Raw genomic sequence first — 11,041 nt, 5'->3', positions numbered from 1 at the left:
GAAGTAAACAGATTTTTTTTTTTAATGAAGAGTTATTGATAATTTCTTAGATGTATTTGGGATCATTCTCATTCTCCTCTGTACAATTTATAATACTGGTAGTCCTTTACGAATTGTTGCTTGTCAGTCTCAGACTGTAAGAACATGATCCCAGCTATAACCCATGTCACACTCAGTTGTCATTAATGTCAGACTGTACGACAGTCAAGACTTACGCAAGGAGACTCATCCAGAGTTGTACATCATCAATCTCTGACATGTTCAGTGATGTGAGCTGCATTCAAAAACAATCTCTACTGTTAACTGTGATCAAGGCTTGTCTTGAAAATAAAACTGAAGTCTGAAACAACTGTTTTGTTTTTATTCCCTGATTTAACTTAAAGGGACAGTTCACTCAAAAATGAAAATTACCCCATGGTTTACTTACTCTCAAGCCGTTCTAGATGTATATGACTTACGTCTTTCAAATAAATACAGAGTTATATTAAAAAAATGGCTCTTCCAAGCTTTATAATGCTAGTGAATGGCTGGTGAGATTTTGAAGTTCAATAAAGTGTATCCATCCATAATAAAAAGTGCTCCACGTGGCTCTGTGGTGGTTATTAAGACCTTCTGAAGTGAAAAACGTTATAATCTCTTGCTTCCGCTAACTGTCCATCGCATGTTTACTAAAGAGTAGCGTTCCAGTGGATGACGTAGGACGTAGGCATAGCGTAACCTCTGTGATAAGTGACGAACACAGAAGAGCAGAGAAGAGAGTAAAACAAAACACTGGTCACAAATTAGAAGTACAAAATGAGGATTTTTAAAGATTACATAAAGATTTTATAAAGTTTTAAATATGGATATTTTCTTACACAAATGGTTCGATTCACTTCAGAAGGCCTTTATTAACCCCCCAGAGCTGTGTGGAGCACTTTTTATGATGGATGAATGCACTTTATTGGGCTTCAGAATCTCAACAGCCATTCACTGTTATTATAAAGCTTAGAAGAGACAGGACATTTTTAATATGACTCTGATTATATTCGTCTGAAAGAAGAAAGTCATATACATCTAGAATGGTTTGTGGGTGAGTAAATCATGTGGTTATTTTCATTTTTAGGTGAACTATCCCTTTAAATAAAAGATTGTAGAGTGCATTCCAATCCTTGTCATTTTTATCTTGGAAATAACTGGTGGTTTGTTCTTGCTGCAGTAATTGCATCATCAGGGTCTGTGATTCTAATGGTTCTTGACTTGCGAAGCCACAATGCAGGATTGTGCTGGTTGCTTCAAAACTTCTGTCACTGGCAAAATTTCATCTGAGGTAAAACGATCACAATCCTTAATCGTCTGCTGGTGAATATGTCAAAGTAGTGATGAAAGACAAGAGATACTGGTATAAAATCTGAAGGATTTTTTTAAGATTCACAAAATTTGCCTTAGGAGGGCAAATTGTGACCGAAAATTATACAATATGCACCCAGCTTTACAAAAATGACCCCATGATTTATTCACACCCAAGCCATCCTAGGTGTATATGACTTTCTTCTTTATGAGAAATACAATCAGAGTTATATTAAAAAAATGTACTTGCTCTTCCAAGCTTTATAATGCTAGTGAATGGCTGGTGAGATTTTGAAGTTTAATAAAGTGCATCCATCCATAATAAAAAGTGCTCCACATGGCTCTGGGGGGTTAATAAAGGCCTTCTGAAGTGAATTGATGCGTTTGTGAAGGAAAAATATCCGTATTTAAACTTTATAAACTCTAATATCTTGCTTCCACTAATTTGGCTTATAGTGAAATCCTCCAACAATTTTCTTGACATATCCTAATTTTTGTCGTACACATGTTTACTAAGAAGTGCATTCCAGTGGATGACGTAGGACATAGTCATAGCGTAAGCTCTGGTGATAAGTAACGAATGCAGAAGAGCAGAGAAGAGAGTAAAACAAAACAGTGGTCACAAATTAGAAGTACAAAATTAGGATGTGTAAAGAAAATTGTTGGAGGATTTCGCTATAAGCCAAATTAGTGGAAGCCAGAAATGACAGTTTTAAAAAGTATTAAATATGGATATTTTCTTGCACAAATGGTTCGATTCACTTCAGAAGGCCTTTATTAACCTTCCAGAGCTGTGTGCAGCACTTTTCTATGATGGATGGATGCACTTTATTGGGCTTTAAAATCTCAACAGCCATTCACTGCCATTATAAAGCTTAGAAGAGACAGGACATTTTTTAATATAACTAATATGATTGTATTCGTCTGAAAGAAGAAAGTCATATACATCTAAAATGGCTTGAGGGTGAGTCAATAATGGGGTTATTTTCATTTTTGTGTGAACTATCGCTTTAAATAAAATATTTTGGAGTGCTTTCAAATCCTTGTAATTTTATCTTGGATAAACCTGGTGGTTTGTTCTTGCTGCCCTAATTGCATCATCAGTGTCTGTGATTCTAATGGTTCTTGACTTGAGAAGCCACACTGCAAGATTGTGCCTCAAAATGTCGGACGCTGACCAAACTGAGGTAAAATATGATCGCAATCATTAATCATCTGCTGGTGAATATGTCAAAGTAGTGATGAAAGACAACAGATTTTTGGCATAAAACCAAAGGTATTTTTTGGGGATTCACAAAATTTGTCTTAGGAGGGCAAATCGTGACTGAAATTATACAGTATGCACCCAGCTTTACAGAAATATCTGACAAACTGGAGTTTGTTTTGATTTGTTGTTTAACTGAGTTAAATACTTCAGTTGAATACTTCTCAAAATTAAATAGGATGTCGTGAGTCTAGCATGCCATCTGTTACTTTTTTCCTTTATTGTTTCCTAACACTGAGTGGTTAACTCAGTATGAAGGCTCTATCGTCATTTAAACTGGAGTTTATGTGAACGTATATTTGTATTGTATTGAATGTATTGAATCATTAAAGTAAAAGCAGTCAGTATTATACAGTAATAAGTTTTAACATGCACAGACATGCATGCACAAAGATTCATAGATAAAAGTCATGCAAGAAGTATTCTTGTCATGTACATTTAAACAGACACATCAAGACATGTTCATGTGTAGATACAAATGAAGTTAAATAATGGAATAATAGCCTGTGTGTCTGAATATGTGTGGTTCCTGGCTGTTGTCGAATCTGTGGCGTATCCAGGACACCATGTGTGCGTTGCGTCAGAGTATGTGTTAGGCCCACGCGTGCTCCAGATATTGGCTCGGAGTAAAACTGTCAGTACAGAAACTGTGGAGCAAAGCACATGCTCGCTACAGTGAGCCATTCAGCTTGATGAAGCTAACCATGCAACCCTAAATTAGTGCATTACACTTAGATGAATACACACACACACACACACACACACACACACACACACACACACATGCACAAGCCATCACACAAGCCCCCATTAGATCTGACCGCTTGTTAATAAATCATTATCAGACAGGACAGTGCGTCTCCTCCCTCAACTTAATGACCAGCTGACTTTTACAAATGTCCTTCTGCTCATCCTCTCTCCTAATGGCTAAAGTGCGGTGACACTGGGGTTGCGGGATTGTAAATCATTCAAGTTAGTGTCACACACTTCAATGATTTACACCCGTAGAGGGAGTCCGTTTAAGCTTTAACGAACCGACTTTTGTGTTGTATGTCATGAGCTAAAATATGTTGTATTGGCTTCCATTGACCTTGATAACCTGGAACAAGCAGTGTTGATGTAACATGCAGTAACGGTAAACTGGAGAGCCAAACTCTGAACAAACATAAAGCATTCTAGGAAGTACATTAAATACAAAGTAAATTTAGTATCTCTCTAAAGAACATAAAGTAATCTAGGTTCTGTAATAGGCCATAATAGCATATTATATTATTTAAAATTGTGTGTAACTTTATAGCACAAAATAATAATTGTTTTCAAACAAGTTTCCAAGCATGCCCTCCTGTCCTGTCTGCAAGGTATAGCCTCGAACAAATAGAGCAACGCTGGAAGCACCACGGAGTCACAGTGTTTACACTCTTTGGGGAAATCGACCATGAATGGCTTATTTATAGCTGTCGCTGCACATTAAACTGGGATAGAAGAAAGTATTTTAACACTGAAAAATTTGAACACATAAGACATCACCTTTAATGCTGAATTACGTAAACTGGGATAGGAGAAAGAAAGAATTAGATTAAATTCAAGTTCTAAATAACTTATTAATTACTACCCAAATGCACCACTTTTAATTATAACTAATTTAATCATAATTTTGTTGATACATTGTGGTTACTTCATCATTTATTAAAAGTATATTTAAATTATTATAACTTATATGACTTATGCATAAAATAATTAATATTAGTCATATAAATTAAATGATTAAAAGTAATCATACACCACTGTTCAAATGTTTGGGGTTCATGTTTTTGAAAAAAGTCTCTTTTTCTTTTTTTCATTTGATCATGTTTACAGTAAAAAAAAATTATAATTTCTATTTTAAATATTTGTATTTTAATCCATTTTAAAATGTAATTTATTCCTGTGATGGCAATGCTGGATTTTCAGCATCATTACTTCAATCTTCAGTGTCACGTGATTATTCAGAAATCATTCTGATATTCTGATTAGTGCTAAAGAAACATTTTATCAATGCGGAAAACATTAATATTACACTTAATATTAACATTTTCTTTAAGATTCTTTCATGAATAATAGAATGAAGCTGAAAAAACACATTTTTAAAATAACAATCTTATGTAACAATGTGAAAGTCTTTTGTCAATTGTGATCAATTTTAATCCTTGCTGAGAAAATATCTAAAATATTTATATGTCATCATACTCTATATTTTTTCAATGTGTACATTAGCCTACATCATCACATTGCTATCTCGATGCTAACTAACCACTGAATTGCTGGTTTCCAGTATCAATATCCACCTTATTCTTCAACGCAGAAGTAAGCCTATATGGGCGAGACTTCTAGTTCATAAGCCCCTATAGGGAAATAAGAAGAAGAATAACAACGTGCAGTAAACGGTAAAACGGTTTGCACTACAAACCAGCGTGTTCATAATTACCATAATACATGAAATAACCAATTTGCACACCAATTTACAATATCAAGCAGCAAAATGAGCTTTTTAGCTTTTGATCAGCTAAAAATAGCTGGAGGAGGATGAGACCAGAAGCCAGACCCATAATATTTACAAATGGCCACGTCCACTCTTACACGAAAATTAGGGTGGATATGTGTCTTTTGACTAAACACAGGAACGCGCCATTACAACAGTTCAAACCTGATATGCAAATCCAATCTTTAAACTACAAAGGCCTACAACTTGGTTGAGTTTACATGATTTACTAAAGAATCCAGGTGTATACAACAGTCTAGGTTCCTGCAGTTCCTTCCCCCAACCACCAGATGTCTCAACCTACCGCATGCTACGATTTAATTGAACGCACCTGTCCTTCGTTCACTGCTCGTTACTGTGTTTAAGTAGCCTGGATCTACAGTCATAGGTAAGTCTTGGGCTGTATCCGAAATCGCCCCCTATACCCTATTCACTATTCCCTACATTAGTCCACTCGTACAGTTCACTTGAAGGAGTGAATGAAAACGAGTGAGTGAATTCGGACACTAAGTGCACCGGAAGGACTGCCGCTTTTGCATAGTATTGCTTACTGTTTAACAATCATTTAAAATGGACAGTTCGAGTAGTAAGATTAAAGGATTTATCTTGAACTATGTCAAGGAGTTTATGTATAAACCTTGGTTAAACAATTTATTAACAAATTTGTACCTGTGTTGTACGCTGCATTACGCAGTGGACGAGCGCGTTGTAAAATGAACAGGTGATTCAGCTGCGGGCGCCATCGTCTGGAGAGACGCGGGAATTCAGTTGGCGCGCGACTCTCACAGTGCATTATGGGTTATCTCTAGCTGTTGAGCGTACATCGGTTGTACACTCGTTTTTGCGGTGCATTGTGGGATTGAATGAGTGCACTCGAGAACGTCCACTATGGTTTCGAACACCACTTAAAATGGCTGTCCCCTCAAATAGTGCCCTATTTGAGGGTATAGGGGGCGATTTTGGATACAGCCTTGATATTATAGACACGCAATTGAGTCACTTCAGTCGCATTGTAATTTGTAGTACTCGTGTATTTGCTTTATTTTGATTTGTTTGTCTTATGTAACTGATTACTACTGACTGTGCCTGTCTTATTACCATGATTACTACATTAGCCTTTTACCATTCTGCTTATTTTACTCTCTGCAAGAGAATTCTCAATGTGTCAGAATCTGATATGTAGCCTAACAAGGTGGGAACAGTAAACGGAAATGATCAATAACCCACACTTTCAGAAGTAAAGGTACAAAAGCTGTCACTGGGGTGCTACCTTTTCAAAAGGTACATGTTTGTTTCTAAAGGGTCCATTTTGGTACCTTATAGGTACATATTAGTACTTAAAGGTACAAAAGCGTACCACCCCAAGGACAGCTTTTGTATCTTATTTCTGAGAGTGTACACTACTTACAATCAACACTCTAATTTAAGTGTGCAATTGTGCTTGTAGAAAATATCCATTCTGCTTAATTGCACTTAATTTCTAGTAATTAGTTGATTAGCTGGTTATGTTTAATTACATTTGGCGTTAAAATGTATGGCCTTCAAGAAGCAGGACTGGACACACCTGTCTTATCAAATTAACCTCTGAAATAGTGAGATACTGAATCTGCTAAACAGGCTGAGTTGTTAAAACTGTGATGGTTAAGGTTCTTTTGGGTAGCCGTGATAATGACCCTTGCATTACTTTCATAATCATATGGTGATTTCTGTGTTGAAAACATGAGCATATCATTGTCCAGCTGGCTGTTTATGAGTTCTTGCAATATTGCACACCTTGCTCATTAGTATTCAGAAGAGCCCTCAAATTCTCTCCCCATTCATCTCATTAATTGGATCATCTGACTGAAATTACCATCATCAAAAAGGAAATTATCCTATAAGTATGTTGACCAGATGTCACATTTTTTCGCCAGAACAGTAGGCCTAACAAAGTAGTTGTTTTATATAAGGAACATATTTCAGACAAATCCAGAAACGTGACAAGGGTCTCAAATATGTTACTAGTTCAGAAAAAACAGGACAACTGGTTCAACTGTACATATGCTTTTAGTTTTGGACATTTTTTCCCGCTCATCTGCAATTACCTATAGAGTGTTTTCACGACGAATAATCAATCGGCCATATTGGCAGGTCTCAATGTAAACAATGCTTGCTGATTTTTGCTGCTGAAAGTGATCAATTATTGTCATGTTTCGGGCTGTACTAATCGGTTGGACCGGGAAAAACATTTTGAAGTACTATAGCTAAAATTTATAACAAATCAAGGATAAGAGTGCAAAAACATTTAGGGCCAAAAGGCATTTGTGGATGGCCGAACAGAACCAGGATTTCCAGAGCAAGAATCTTGACAACTTTTATGTTTGTTCTTATCATTTCCAGTCAGATAGGTGAATTATTAGGCTAATATTTTAATTATTACTGCTCATACATATCTTTACCACCTATTAACTTTAGTTTTTCAAAATATTGCGCCCTTTCCTTCTTACTAAGTCCTTCTCTATATGATTTAGCAGCTTCCACACATTTTTTCCCATGGTTTTTACATCCGAGTATCGCCGTTATGGCTGTGCATCCGGGACAAATTCTTGATGTACGTGCAAACCCTCTATTATCTAAAACTACAAAGCTCACTATTGTGAATACAAAAGAATTCAGTTTCATTAGATATTGCATACATACTACAGAAGCTCTGAATACTTCGGTAGTTTATGTTTTTAATATTTAATGTACAGTATTTGTTTGTGGTGGCTTTTGTTATTAAATTAGTATCAGTGTTGGCCTGAGATGACTTCTGATTGTTGCTTATAAGATTGTTTGGCAGCCTCCACATTGCACTGTGATAATACGGCATCCATTATTCAACATCATTTCACTTCACAATATCCACTGTATCATTCTGCACCGAGGGTATAAAACAGGAATCAGTGTAATAAATTGAATTGTTTACTACAGAATTGGACATCCTGCGAAATGACATCGCAAATAAAATGAGACATTTTAAAGCTTTCTCCAGTGAATGAATCACTGCGTTTGAGGACAAATGATGCTGTTTCCTGCATTATCTATCTGTTATTATAAATTAGATGGAGATAGGTTCACATTTTAATTCAAAATAAAAGCTACAGATCATTTTAAAGACATTCTTGAGCTTATGTGCGGTATGTGATTTTCACAGTATGTGTGAAAGCATGCATGTTATACGTGAGGCCATGCATGTGCATCAGGGCTCGTGTGAGTGCATTTGTGTTTGTATGTAGTGTATATAGAAAGATGCATTAGGACTAAATTTAGAATTAATTTAAACCAATTGCAAATGCAAATTTCATAATTGCATAATTAACATCATAGTGAACAATGTCTCAGTGATTCGTTTTGAATCACTCACAAACACTAAAGATGTTTGTGGGATCGATAGGGTATTAAAGTGTAAAAGTTGGCTTGTGGAGTACTTAATTTAAAACCTACAGTAATAAGAACAGAAGGCTGTGTTCTAGAGATACTATGGTGCGTCAAAGCTAAAACTGTCAAGCAAATACTATTGTTAGAGTGAAACGTTGCTGTTCTATTGAGCGAATGTATGTTTGTGAGTGTGTGCGCACATTCGTCTGTGTGTGAAGGGGGGTGTGAGTGTGTGTTTTATGTAATGTAGCATGGTCTGTTTGGTAACAAAAGTGGTGACACTGAAAATTGGGTTACCATGGAGACAGAATTTTCCCACTTTTTTGTGCTCATGACAGACTCATCCAAACCTCTCTTCCATTTCTTCTTTACTCCTTTATTTCTTAATTCCTCCTTCATTTATGAAGTTGTGCATATTTTGTGATGCTGTTGCCTTACTGTATTTTGCACTTGGTTTATTTTGCCTGTGTCGGAACTACATTTTATTGATGTTTGTTAGTGGATAATGAAATAGTCCAGGGAAATGAGATCTCTATTAGTCAACATGAGCTTGTGTCTGTTTGCCAAAGCATGTCATTTGTGTATAGCTCTCTCCTTAAAAGAAAATGTGTCTAAAATGTATTATCTGTTCTCAGTCATAAAATTGTTTCATTATGAGCTTTCTGGATAATTACCTGCGACTCCTTTCAAGTCAGTTCTGGGCTTTCATTTAATAAGTAAACAACTCCTAATTTGACCCAGTTTAACTCTGCATTAGGGCTGATTTAATACGCACAAATAAGTGCTTGTGTCTTTGAGTGATTCACACGCTGTATAAAAGATTACTTAATACTTGTTACAGATACTTTGGAGCTTCAATACTGCTTCCTTGCCCACACATAAACATAAACATAAACCTGTGTTTTCTAATTAGACAATGAATTAATGAATAGAATAAGTAGCTAGCGTTTGTTAGATGTTTTTATCCAAAGCAATTCAAGATACACATTTTATCAGAATGCTCGACCTTGGCATTGTTAGCTCTGTTCTCTACTGTTTGAGTCGCTGGAAGTCTTCTGTCCCGACTTTTTTTAGATTCTGCTACTGTAAATGTTCTGAAACATTTGCTGATGTGCTCTGTATATGAGATCATGTATGATCTGAAAAAGAAAAGGAAAATCATTCCTGCCAAAGCAAATCAGAGTTCCCTCTGAGCCATGAATTTGCATTATTTGCTCAAGCGAGCAGATAATGGGCATAGGTTTCCAAACTTAGATACACAGACATGGATAATCACAATAGACCTGCTGTTACAAATGGTAAAGTTTATCATCTTGAAATTTCTTCATTGGGCTGTAAAACGTCCTTTTCCCTGCCTATTCTGAAACATGATTGGTTGGCTGAGAGAGACAAAAAACGCTGGAGGTAATAAAGAGCAGCAGTACATTACGATGCATATAAGTTTAGATGCGTCAGATCTACTTCATAGTGGTTTGCATGCTTGTATTTAGCTTTTTTTTCTTCAAAATCGAAGTGTGGAAAGTAGGTTGTCAAAATTGGAATTTCTAAATATGTGACCCTGGACCACAAAACCAGTCTTAAGTAGCACGGTATTTGTAGCAGTAGCCAAAATAATAGATTTTTCTTTTATGCCAAAAATCATTAGGATATTAGGTAAAGATCATGTTCCATGATAATATTTTGTAAATTTCCTACTGTAAATATATAAAAACTTAATTTTTATTAATAATATGCATTCTTAACAACTTCATTTGGACAACTTTTCTCAATATTTTTTTTTTTTTGCACCCTCAGATTCCGGATTTTCAAATAGTTGTGCCTCGACCAAATTTTGTCATATCCTAACAAACTGTATTAATCTCAATCTCACTCTCAAAATGTATTTATCTCAATGTTAAAAAATTGACCTTTATGACTGATTTTGTGGTCCAGGGTCAGATATGAATATATTAGTATATAAAGGTTGACTTTAATGCTTCTGAGGACAAACAGCAAGACAAAGAATGTTCCTGAGGCAGTGTGTTTATGCGAAATGGTTAAATGATATGTATGTTAAATGGTTTTGTAGTGTTACATTATATTGAAACGTAGTTTCCTGGTAACCATAAAATAGTGGGCAGGCTGGTGTTGTGAATAGCAGTATAAAGTGTAAAATCTGTTAAACTGATCTTAATGTTTGAAATAAGGTTCAACCATGTCTTCTAGAGTAGAAATGCGTCACTATATTAAATATATCTAAACAGAGATGTTTTTTTCAGGGGGCACCAGTGGCAGTTCTGACTCATTCAGTACCCTGGGCGAGATTAAACATGACTAGGCCCAGGTGGAATCTGTGTTTTTTTTTTTATTAAGTATTTTCTATGTTATTTTTAGAGGAGAATCTTCAAAATGAATTTCAATTGGTAAAATGTAACAAAACAGCTGTACTTTTATTGTCAGGTAAAGGAGTTGAATTTTATGAATTCTGTGGTAATGTGCTGAACTTTCCGTGAAGGCAAAAAATTTTTAAACCCGCAGTAATGGTGCAGCTT

This window comes from Garra rufa, chromosome 6 (assembly GCF_049309525.1).
Source record: "Garra rufa chromosome 6, GarRuf1.0, whole genome shotgun sequence".
Lineage (NCBI taxonomy): Eukaryota > Metazoa > Chordata > Actinopteri > Cypriniformes > Cyprinidae > Garra > Garra rufa.
The sequence above is the reverse complement of the archived record's forward strand: the minus strand, read 5'-3'. Positions refer to the sequence as shown.